The sequence below is a fragment of the Peromyscus maniculatus genome, chromosome 10 (assembly GCF_049852395.1).
Source record: "Peromyscus maniculatus bairdii isolate BWxNUB_F1_BW_parent chromosome 10, HU_Pman_BW_mat_3.1, whole genome shotgun sequence".
In the NCBI taxonomy this organism is placed as follows: domain Eukaryota; kingdom Metazoa; phylum Chordata; class Mammalia; order Rodentia; family Cricetidae; genus Peromyscus; species Peromyscus maniculatus.
The window spans coordinates 3,353,055-3,366,012 of NC_134861.1; the positions used below are offsets into that span (position 1 = coordinate 3,353,055).

At 44.7% G+C, this 12,958-nt stretch overlaps 1 protein-coding gene across 1 annotated transcript in view; it reads right to left on the reverse strand.

The window, feature by feature from the left end:
• The window catches only part of Acox3 (acyl-CoA oxidase 3, pristanoyl), a 37,137-nt gene extending 27,530 nt beyond the window's left edge, over positions 1–9,607 (reverse strand). The window contains exons 1-2 of the mRNA XM_076545719.1: positions 9,433–9,607; positions 8,637–8,800 (exon numbers count right to left, since the gene is read on the reverse strand). The gene's annotated coding sequence lies outside the window, so the exon portion shown is untranslated. The remainder of the gene's footprint in view (positions 1–8,636; positions 8,801–9,432) is intronic.
• Between the last annotated feature and the right edge of the window lie 3,351 nt (positions 9,608–12,958).

Here is a 12,958-nt window from a genome sequence, read left to right on the forward strand (position 1 = left end):
AAAGGACTGTTCTGGAATTCTATGGATAAACCGGGTCCTCTTGCAGAGATCTGATTCATCATGGCATAGAGGCAAAGGACCTATGGTCTGGCCAATGAGAATCTGAGAGTCAAATCCAGGCAAGGAGGTCCAAGCACCTTTGGGATCCACTGAGGGGACTGCTGAAATGATCCAGGGCTGGATTCCAGGGGAGGTCACAGTGCTGGTCACGTGGCAGGGAGGGCAGGGACATAGCATGGCTGAGCACCTGCCCTCACAGGTCAAGTCCTACAAGACCCTCCCCAACTCTCAGCCAAGAAGGTGGTCCCCACAGAAACAGGAGCCACTAAATCCAAGGCCAGAGGGAGGCAACACGGTCAAAGACGAGCAAGAGCCCAACGGAGAGGCCAGGGGAGGACAAGAGAGTAAGTCCAGGGATAAAACTGTGTCCTTGTAAAGACTGACAGGACTGAAGACTTCCACCATCTGCTCCCAGGAAAGAGAAAGCTCAGATTCTGGTCAGGAGACAGAGGGGACATCAGGACCCATCACACACCAGAGGCACTCCAGAAACACACAAGTGGGAGTTAGCTCACGGAGACAGTAAGAGGAAAGAGGCCACAGAGAAAACTACCTGCCATCCACATAGGCTACCGTGGAAACGGACACAAGATTAAAAGGGAATGTACGGGTTAAAACAACAAAGCCAGGGCTGGAGAGATGGCCAGCCCAGTGTTTAAAAGCGCTTCCTATTCTTGCAGAGGACATAGATTTGGTTTCCAGTATCACTATAATTAACAAGGCAATTCCACGTAGTTTATCTGGTAATCAAGTGAGGTTTATTTCTGGGGTAGCTTACAGCAAATAAGGGGTCGGTTACAGGATCCGGGAGAGATGAGGTACAGTCCAGCCTCCAGGACCATGAGGGATCAAGAGGGGGGCGGGGGCATATACGCACCTTGGGTCTTAAGGGGTCTGGACCACACCCCAGGGGCAGGTCATAGGCAGGTGTGGCAGTTACTTGCTGTCACACTAGGGACAGTAAATATATATGTAAACTATATATATAATTTAATAGATTAGCTTACAGGATATAGCTTGGATAGTATAAGGCCAAGGTAAAGACCTGGAAAAGCTACCTACTACATATCTCCCCTTTTGTCTAAAAAGAAAGTTCTGCATAATAAAGGCAATTTACAGCAAGCCAACAGCCAACATCAAATTAAACGGAGAGAAACTCAAAGCAATACCACTAAAATCAGGAACAAGACAAGGCTGTCCACTCTCCCCATATTTATTCAATATAGTACTAAACGGTCTAGCTAGAGCAATAAGACAACAAAAGGAGATCAAAGGGCTACAAATTGGAAAGGAAGATGTCAAACTTTCACTATTTGCAGATGATATGATAGTATATATAAGTGATCCCAAAAATTCTACCAGGGAACTCCTACAGCTGATAAACTCCTTCAGTAAAGTGGCAGGATACAAGATCAACTCAAAAAAATCAGTAACCCTCCTATACACAAATGATAAAAGGGCTGAGAAAGAAGTCAGAGAAACATCAACCGTTACAATAGCCACAAATAATATAAAATATCTTGGAATAACACTAACTAAACAAGTGAAGGACCTTTTTGATAAGAACTTTAAATCTCTAAAGGAAGAAATTGAAGAAGATATCAGAAAATGGAAGGATCTCCCATGCTCATGGATAGGTAGGATTAACATAGTAAAAATGGCAATCTTACCAAAAGCAATCTACAGATTCAATGCAAATCCCCATCAAAATCCCAACACAATTCTTTACAGACTTGGAAAGAAAAATACTCAACTTCATATGGAAAAACAAAAGACCCAGGATAGCTAAAAGAATCCTGTATGATAAAGCAACCTCTGGAGGCATCACCATCCCTGACCTCAAGCTCTACTATAGAGCTATAGTAACAAAAATAGCTTGGTACTGATATAAAAACCAACATACAGACCAATGGAATCTAATTGAAGACCCTGACATTAATCCATGCACATATGAACACCTGATTTTTGACAAAGAAGCCAAAACTATACAATGGAAAAAAGTGTCTTCAAGAAATGGTGTTGGCATAACTGGCTGTCAATATGTAAAAGATTACAAATAGATCCGTATCTGTCACCATGCACAAAACTCAAGTCCAAGTAGATCAAAGACCTCAACATAAATCCAGTTACACTAAACTTAACAGAAGAGAAAGTAGGAAGTACTCTTGAATGCATTGGCACAGGAGATCACTTCCTAAATATAACACCAACAGCACAGACACTGAGCACAACAATTAATAAATGGAACCTCTTGAAACTGAGAAGCTTTTGCAGGGCAAAAGACACGGTCAATAAGACAAAAAGACAGCCTACAGATTGCGAAAAGATCTTCACCAACCCCACATCTGACAGAGGATTGATCTCCACAGTATATAAAGAACTCAAGAAACTAGAATTCAAAATACTGAACAAACCAATTAAAAAATGGGCTAAAGAGCTAAACAGAGAATTCACAAAACAAGAATCACAAATGGCTGAAAGACATTTAAAGAAATGCTCAACATCCTTAATTATCAGAGAAATGCAAATCAAAACGACTCTGAGATACCACCTTACACCTGTCAGAATGGCTATGATCAAAAACACTAATGACAGTCAGTGTTGGAGAGGATGTGGAGCAAAGGGAACACTCCTCCACTATTGGTGGGAATGCAAGTTTGTACAACCACTGTGGAATCAGTATGGGGGTTTCTCAGAAAATTAGGAATCAAACTACCTCAAGACCCAGCCATCCCACTCTTGGGCATATACCCAAGGGATGCTGATTCATACCACAAAGATACATGCTCAACTATGTTCATAGCAGCATTATTTGTAATAGTCAGAATCTGGAAACAACCTAGATGCCCGTCAACTGAAGAACGGATTAAGAAAATGTGGTACAATAACTGGATGTCAATATGTAAAAGATTACAAATAGATCCATATCTGTCACCATGCACAAAACTCAAGTCCAAGTGGATCAAAGACCTAAACATAAATCCAGTTACACTAAACTTAATAGAAAAGAAGATAGGAAGCACTCTTGAACGCATTGGCACTGGAGACCATTTCCTAAATAAAACACCGACAGCACAGACCCTGAGCACAACCATTAATAAATGGGACCTCTCAAAACTGAGAAGCTTTTGCAGGGCAAAAGACACAGTCAATAAGACAAAAAGACAGCCAACAGATTGGGAAAAGATCTTCACCAACCCCACATCTGACAGAGGATTGATCTCCACAATATATAAAGAACTCAAGAAACTAGACATCAAAGCACTGAACAGTCCAATTAAAAAAATGGGCTAAAGAGCTAAACAGAGAATTCACAAAACAAGAACTACAAATGGCTGAAAGACATTTAAAGAAATGCTCAACATCCTTAATCATCAGAGAAATGCAAATCAAAACGACTCTGAGATACCACCTTACACCTGTTAGAATGGCTAAGATCAAAAACACCAATGACAACCAATGTTGGAGAGGATGTGGAGCAAAGGGAACACTCCTCCACTGTTGGTGGGAATGTAAACTTGTACAACCACTATGGAAATCAGTATGGCGGTTTCTCAGAAAATTAGGAATCAAACTACCTCAAGACCCAGCCATCCCACTCTTGGGCATATACCCAAAGAATGCTGATACATACCATAAAGATACATGCTCAGCTATGTTCATAGCAGCACTATTTGTAATAGCCAGAACCTGGAAACAACCTAGATGCCCATCAACGGAAGAATGGATGAAAAAAATGTGGTACATATACACAATGGAGTACTACTCAGCAGAGAAAAACAATGAAAGCATGAAATTTGCAGGCAAATGGATGGAACTAGAAAATATCATCCTGAGTGAGGTAACCCAAACCCAGAAAGACAGTTATGGTATGTACTCACTCATTGGTGGATTCTAGATATAAAATGAACAATCAGACCACAACCCATAGAACCATAGAGGCTATATATATATATAGCATGGAGGTCCGTAGGACGACTGTGGCATATAATAAATTTCAGTTTTACTCAATTATTGAAAAAAAATAGCCAAATGAATGGAAACACATGAACTATGAACCAAAGACTGAGGGGCTCCCAGCTGGATCAGGCCCTCTGAATAGGTGAGACAGTTGATTGGCTTGATCAGTTTGGGAGGCATTTAGGCAGTGGGACCAAGTCCTGTGCTCATTCCATGAGTTGGCTGTTTGAAACCAGGAACTTATGCAGGGACACTTGGCTCAGTCTGGGAGGAAGGGACTGGACCTCCCTGGACTGAGTCTACCAAGTCGATCACAGTCCTCGGGGGAGGACTTGTCCTGGAGGAGATGGGAATGGAGGGTGGGCTGGGGGTAAGGGGAGGGCGTGGGAGGGGGAGAATAGGGGAACCCATGGCTGATATGTAGAACTGAATGGTATTGTAAAATAAAAAATATATATCACAAAAAAAAAAGAAAAAAAAAAGAAAATGTGGTACATATACACAATGGAGTACTACTCAGCAGAGAAAAACAATGACAGCATGAAATTTGCAGGCAAATGGATGGAACTAGAAAAAATCATCCCGAGTGAGGTAACCCAAATCCAGAAGGACAAACATGGTATGTACTCACTCATAAGTGGATTCTAGATATAAAGTAAAGAACAATCAGACTGCAGCCCACAGCTCCATGGAGGATATATATATATATATATAGCATAGGGGACCCTAGGATGACTATGACTTATAATAAGTTTTGGTTTTACTCAATTACTGAACAAGCCTCAATGAAAAATTTCACTATTAAGATAAGAATTTATACTGCATCGAGCTAATAATAGAAAAATAAATTAATTAATTTTAAAAAATAAAAAAAAGAAAAATTTGAACTATTAAAAAAAAACCAAACAAACATATTTTGCTAAAGTAAAAAGGGGCAACTAGGGACTCATAATTCATTTCCACATGCTATTCTTTCCCTTGTTTTATATATTTTAAATTTTTTATTGGTGGATTCTGCTGGAATATCTGCTGCAGATAAGCACTGGAGGGCTCCTGTTGCAAATCACCCTCTGGAGCGATGGAAGGATCTTCCTACTGGCACTTGGAGGAGACCTGATCTGGTGTTGGTATGGGCCCGGGGTTCTGTTTATATCTTTCCTCAGGACAATGAGGTTCCTCTTTGGATTCCTGAGTTCTGTGTGCACCCTGTGGCTGTTGCTGAAGCCCAACATGGCAGAGACCTATTGGCCTGTGAGAAAAACTCTCCCCTTCTGTGATGCCAATGGGGATTGAGAGCCCAATATGGCCAGCCTTGGCAAGCATTAACATAAGGCTAGGAACTGTAGCCATGCGGTTGGATTCTACAGAAGGTAATGTATGATAACTGCTTTTTCAAGTATGTTTGAGAACGTGTCACCCAGACACCTTAGAGAATAATAACCCTAAAGGTCACTGACCTCCATTTGTTAACAGTAGCATGCCAGCTAATCCTTTTCATTTTCACAATCCTCTTCAAGCTGGTGTAGTACCTACTTTTCATGAGTGGCTCTGTGAAACATTTATTGGCCTCCTGAAATTCATTTAGCCCCCTTTGAAGATATCTTAAATTTTATGAGCCTGAATGTAGCCATTATGAGGCCATTAGTTATGCTCCTTGTGAGCTGCCTGTTTTTTCTTTATGGTTCTTAGTTGTTCTTTTACAGAGCTACCAGCTTAAGTCTTTCTGGGATCAAGAAAAATGGGTCTTGGTGGTTCATGTTCCTGGAGTTGTATCCATGCCAGTGGAAGCCCCACACGCTCCAGAAGAGAATTTGACATTGCTGCTGCCGTTGTTGCTGTTACAGCAGTGGTGGCCACCACTGCTACTGTTTCTGGGATTACCATTTCATAATTGCTTACTACAGCTAGCACAGTGAAGACACTGGCAGCAAAAGTAGCTACCACAGTTAGTTAATCTTTCATTCTATTGGGCATGATAAATTTAATTCAATAGTTATATACAGTTCGATTGGCTTTGAAAATTATAAATTTATAAACTCAAGATCCATTTGCTTTTGGGATACCATCTTACAAGGACTCCAATTTGTAATAAGGCTCATTAAGGAAGGGGAATGGCTCAATTGCCTTTAGCCTACTGGCTATGGGTGGGTTAGGACTTTTGTTGGTCTTTTCTGTGTCAAACACACAGATTGCAAGCCCAGTGCCACTTTGAGACCTTTGGCAGCATTTAACTCTGCAGCTCACACACAATTGAGCCTGTATGATAATGAGTATTCAGAGATGGGTAATGCCTGGGGGGCGCTCACAAACCTAAAGAGAGCGGCTATGTGGCCTGGGCAAGCATCTCCATGACGGGTAAGGTGACCTGCTGACGTCCCACGCAACCTAAGTCAGAAGCCCATTTTCTAGTAAAAGGGGAACCTGTAGGGTCCTGGCCCCCGTTTTAGGTAACTGTTGCTTTGCTTGCTGACCTTGACCTTGATATCCTCCCTGTGCAGGTTCCACCCTCCTGAATGCTTAAGGGAAGTTCTTTGTCTGTGTATCCTGCATAATGGGCGTTAACAGCTTAGATGCAAGATTGTAAAACATCGGTAACAAATTTCTGCCCTCTGGGGTTCTCCCATTGTGCTGTAAGCCTGTATTTAAGACCTCCTCCCTCCTTCAATAAACAGCATTTGGCAAAATTAATTAATTAATTAAAAAAGGAAAGTTCTTACCTAATACAAAACTATATACGATAGAAATGATTACCAAATATTGTCCAGGAAGAATAAGGAATAATGACCTAGACAAGATAAAATACATCAACAAGAACAACACCAAACAAGAGACATATACTAAAATCCAGAGAAGTCTGGAACATAGGTAAATGGCACGTTACAGAGATCATTCCAAAAGATGTCCTACCCACATGGTTTATATATATACACACAGGTGAACACACCCATAAAATATATATGATATATTACACACACACACACACACACACACACACACACACACACACACACACACACACACACATCCCATACCAGGAATGTGCTGTACACCTGTAATCCCAGCACTTCTGAGGCAGAGGCAGGAGCATCTAGTGTTAAAAGCCAGCCTTGGTTACCTAGTGAGTCCAAGGTCAGTCTGGGCTACATGAGACCACGTCTGAAAAAAAGCAACCCTTGCACATGCTGTCATTGGCTCCTGGCCTAGCACGCCACAGTAATTCAGTGAGAAGCAGCAGTCCTTCCAACAACTGTGGAGAGTTCCACGTGAAAGGACAAGGTTCTCCCAGACACAAACACTACCTCGCCATGACATAGACCCACATGTACAAACTAGACCTATCAAACTCTCAGAAGATGATGGGGAAGCCAGTCTCTGTAATCTTATCAAACTCTCAGAAGATGATGGGGAAGCCAAATCTCTGTAATCCCAGCTTTACAAAATATTCTTGGCTAAGGCATGTGATGGCTAATCCTGATTGCCAGCTTGACTGCATCTACAATCCATGCAGATGCAAGCCTCTGGTCACTCCTGTGAGGGACATTCTTGTTCAGATCATCTGAAGCAAGAGAAGCCCTTCTGGTGCACCTCCCAGATAAAGGGACATGGAAGGAAACTTCTTTTTGCCTGCCTGCTCTCACTCTCACCAGTGAGTTCATCTACCCTGTTGCTGAGGCATTCCTTCCCCAATATTAGAACCAGCTTTTTCAGGATTCCAACAAAGATTAAAGACCAGGAGCTCCCCAAGAATCCTCCAGGACTACAACCCCAAACTGGGACTGCTGAGCTATCCAGCCTTGTGGCTAGAGCAGCTACTGGATTCTTGGCCTCTTGTAGTGAGACAGCCAATGTTATACTATCCAGGCTACATCCTGTAAGCCAATCTTATGAATACCTACTGAAAGGACTGGAATCCGCACAGGACACACCAACTTCTCAACACAAGGGAGGTTTATTTGCCCCAGAGGGACAAAGACAGGGGACAGGAGACAAGGGAGAGGGAAGAAAAGGGGCAAGGGAGATGGGGAAGGGATACTTGCACCCGAGGGGCAAAGGACTGCTCTAGATGGAGAGGATACAGATGTGGCCCATAGGCAAATGGCAGTCTATAAAGGGTAAAAGGGAAACCCTGTGTTAGGATGAGGTGTTTATTTTGATTGGACAGGGTAGTCAAAAGGGGCTTTTGATTGCTGGACTTCAATACTTTGATAGCTGGACCTTGGTGGTCAGCCTCAGAGGGGAGGAAGTGGCCAAAGAAGGGTACAGACCTTGGTTTTTAGCAACAGGGAGAAGGGTGAAAGACAAAACCTGTTGGTATCATGTTTGCCATGCTTGGGCCTGCTAGAGCCCTTCCTTTACATCCATGCTATCAGTTATTTTCCTTTAGAGAATCCTGACTAATACAGGCCATCACAGGCAACAAGAGAACCTGGGTTTCTTAATTAAAAACATCTGTGGCAAAGGAGCAACATGCGCTGCTCTAGATCCCAGAGGTCCCGTGCCACCAGAGGTCACCCACACAACTACACAGTAATACAGCTGTCACAAGCACAGCCCGCAGAGCCAGGTTGCCTTGGCTCCAATCCCAATGATACAATTTACCAGTTCGATGACCTTACCGAGTTGCTTCACCACCTGTTTCTCAGAAGCAAGGATGTGGGCACACAGGACAATATCTGCCTAGAAGGTTCCTGAGATGCAAATCAGGCACTTGGGATGCTTTCCAGGGTAAATGGCAGCTTCGATATCACTGCTCTGACACAGTTTCCTCCAGTCTTTCCCTCTGTTTAAAATAAAACATGAGGCCTTAGTTTTGGTCTGAAGTCCTGTATGTACAGCCCCAACAGACCAGACCCAACCAACATTAACATTACACGTTGCATTATCAGACTGAAACTTTTAGGCCGCCTGGGAGATTCCTCTCGGCTTCACTCTTCAAAAAGGTAGCTCCACCCTCACCAGTTTGTTCCTTGTCTCTGTTCCTCTTGTTTCCGCTTTACAAATTCAGTTTCACGCCGGGCATAACGGACTAGTCTACTGTCCTGACTACTGCCAAGACTCATGGACCAGGAGAATGAGTTCAAGGCCAGCCTGGACAACTGAGACCATTAGGGAGAATTAAGGTCTCGGGTGTACAGTGGCAGTCCACTTCCTAAGAAGTCCAGAGTTCAATGCACGCACCTGAGAAGTACGAATAGCACTTCCTGCCCAGGCCCAGTGTAGTCCGTAAACACTACAAACAAATTCAACCTACAGCTAACTTTGCTCAAACTCTGTCTTAAGATAGCACCCTGCAGATTCGAAAAGCTGCAGTCAGCTCTTTCTCTCACTGGAGAGCATGACCTCCGGGCAGAGTGCAAACTCCAGCAGGCCCCCCGTCCTGTCCTGAACCTCCCGGGTCCCGCATGTCCTCACCGCCAGGATCCAGCTTGGGGTCCCCGGTGTCACCCCGGCGTCCTGCGCACTGTTTATCAGGAGTGTCCTGGTGTCTGAGGGCGGGGCAGGCTGGAGAAGCCGGCCCCACCTCCCCCGACCCATCCTGGAGCGTGACGTCATCCCTCCAAGCCGTTCTCCTCCCTTCGCTCCAAGTCGCGGCAGGCTCGTGCTACGTCATCATTCGGTGCCGACCCGTAACCAGGGAAATGTGGATGCTTCGAAAGGCTCCGCTCAGCTGCGGTTCCGGGTTTGGAGTTACAGGTTTCGTCGCGGTCGCCCTCGGCCTGGTTAGAGCCCTCGGGCTTACTCAGAAACTGCCCTTGAGAGTGTAATTTTGAACTTTTCTTGTAATGCCAGGAAGCTGAGGTAGGAGGATCATGAGTTTCAAGCCAGGCTGGCTAACGAGATCATGTCAAGTAAATAAATCAGTCTGTCACTCTCAGCTCTGACCTGGTTTACTTCAAGAACTCTTGGTAGCATTTGCCCACCTGTCCTCCAGCTCCTCCTAACTCTGTGGTCCCCTCCTGGGTGTTTGGACACTGCCTAGCCTGTGTGTGACAGAGAACTAACTCATTGGACACCTCTGTGTTGATCCCGAGGGACAATGAGACTGCAGGATGGTGGTGAGAGGAAGAACCGGACCATGCCTTCCTCAGCTGCAGACAGTGCTAAGGTCATCAGAAGGAAAGGAAGGGTTTTGCCCTTGTCTCATTAGCTACTTCCTGATAAGCCCCTCCCCCACCCAAGGCTGCAGGTGGGATGACTCTTTGGAAGCTTCAGCTGAGAGCAACCTGGCCCTGCCAGCAGACCCCACCCCTGCTCCCTGGTTGCTCACTTTTGCACACATGGCTCACATTGGTGAAGATATCCTATGTGTTTGTGCAGGATGTTCACCTGGATTTCTGCAATCCCTAAGCCATGCTTCAGGCAAACTTGAGTCGGGAGGAGGGAAGTGGAAAGCCATGCCTTTCGACATAGAAGTGATAGGAACCCTGAGAAAGCCCAGACTTCGCCTCATTCTACAGACCTGTCATGCCACCCTCCTCCTTTTCTCGTCACTTGTTCTGTTGGGTGCACATTTGTGTCTGTTATTGTGGTGTTTGAGACAGTCTCATGTAGCCTGGGCTGGCACCACATTTGCCATATAGCTCAGGATAGCCTTGAATTCTGATCCTTCTGCCTTTATCTTCCAAGTGTTGAGAATACAGGCAAGTGCCAACGCACTTGGCTGTGCATTGTTAAAGTTTACTCCCACACTCTGGTTACTTGTCTCTCCACACACCTTCCCTGTCACCGCGACACCCCCATAAGTTCAAGACTCCCAGGAAAGTGATGGGGGAACAGTCACGGCACACTCAGTGGAGAACATGGGGTGAGGATTCAGCACCAACCATGGCTGGTGACGGCTCTGCCAGGGCCAGCCACACCCGCCCTCCTGTACAGTAGTGGGTGGCTGGGTTGTAAGATCACAAGTGTTGAAGTTTAATCTTTGTGAATGTTCCCAGTGTAAACCAATGGAGGGAGAAATCCTACTGTAAACACAACCATTCAATCCAATGGTTGTCAACCTAAAGCAGACTCACGCTCTCAGGAGTCAAAGAGCTTTTGTGGCCGGGTGGTGGTGGCACATACCTTTAATCCCAGCACTTGGGAGGCAGAGGCAGGTGGATCTCTGTGAGTTCGAGGCCAGCCTGGTCTACAGAGTGAGTCCCAGGACAGGCTCCAAAGCTACACAGAAAAACCCTGTCTCGAAAAACCAGAGAGAGAGAGAGAGAGAGAGAGAGAGAGAGAGAGAGAGAGAGAGAGAGAGAGCTTCTGTGGAACTAGGAGAGCATTGCCATCTGGCCATGCATGGCCTGACTAATCATAGCATATCTGATGATTAGGTGACCAAAGGGAAGTTCACACAAACCATCTGTTAAAAGAGCTTGCTGCAGGATTTGGCATTACCTCAATGGTGAAGATATCCTATGTGTTTGTGCAGGATGTTCACCTGGATTTCTGCAATCTTCTCCCCGTGAGCCATGCTTCAGGCAAACTCGAGTGGGGAGGAGGGAAGTGGAAAGCCATGCCTTTCGACATAGAAGTGATAGGAACCCTGAGACAGCCCAGACTATCAGGGCAAGGATGGTTAGGCTTTTGGCCAACACTCAGTGGAGAACATGGGGTGAGGATTCAGCACCAACCATGGCTGGTGACGGCTCTGCCAGGACCAGCCACACCCGCCCTCTTCTAGTTGTGAACTCCTGTACAGTAGTGGGTAGCCCAAAAGGGTGCTGGGTTGTAAGATGCACACACAAATGTTGAGGTGCACAAAAGAGAAGGAAAAGAAAACAAATGCTTCGTGCCAAACCATAGATCTGAGTTCAGTGAGTTCTTGTATCTCAGGACCAAGTGTGGCAACAGGGACACAAAGCCAGAAATGGAAACAGAATCAGTTTATTTTAAAAAGGAAGAACTGGAGAGATGGCTTGGCAGTTCAAAGTGGGTCTGTGGTGATATTTTATTTGTGCACCCCAATAAAACTTATCTGGGGATCAGAGAACAGAGCCAGTCACCAAATTAGATAAAGAGTCAGGCAGTGATGGCACACACTTTTAATCCTATCATTAATCCTATCACTCGGGAGGCAGAGATCCATCCAGATCTCTCTGAATTCAAGGCCACACTGGAACCGAGCCAGGCATGGTAGCACACACCTTTAATCCCAACACTTGAGATCTCATGTCTTTGCTTGGGAAACACACAGGCCTTTAATCCCAGGAGGTAATATGGCAGGACATAGAAAGGTATATAAGGCAGGAGTAAACAGGAAGTCTCGCTCTGGAGGCTGAGGAGTTGGTGTGGTAAGGTTGGCTGTGGCTTGTTCTGTTTCTCTGATCTTCCAAGTTTCACCCCAATATATGGCTCTAGGTTTTTTTTTTTTTTCGGATTAACACCTTTTACTGTTTCACATTTTTTCCCCAGAAAATTTGTAACAAAAATACATGGAATTGAAATTTGAGTTACAGTACATTGTGTGATTACAGAATATAAACAATGAAGACTATTCCTTCTCATGGGGGCAGAACATTCTATTCCACTAAGAGAATCATAACATGATTAGGCACAGTTAATCTACACTGTCGTTCTAATCGCAGAGACTGGCAGACTTGGGAGAAAAATTAAAAAATAAATAAATAAAGCTGAAAGGTTGACTTCCAGGGTCCTCCTGACCTTTCTCCTCTTCCTACCGTCTTCACGTAAGCTGACGGTGAGGGCGTGAGGGAGCGGCTTCAGGTTTTTTTTATTATTAATAAGACCATTCAGCAATTCGTCTTACATGGATCTCCTTCTTTCTGGGTACTTTCTGATAAGTGGCCCAGAAAGAAGATCCAAGAAAGAAACAGAAAAATTCCTCACCACCACTATGGCCACACTGGTCCTGGCCAGGCAGTTCTCAGACCCCTGTCTAGCCTTGCTATGTTACTAGGAAACTTTGGTAACAGAAAGACCTTGCCTCAAA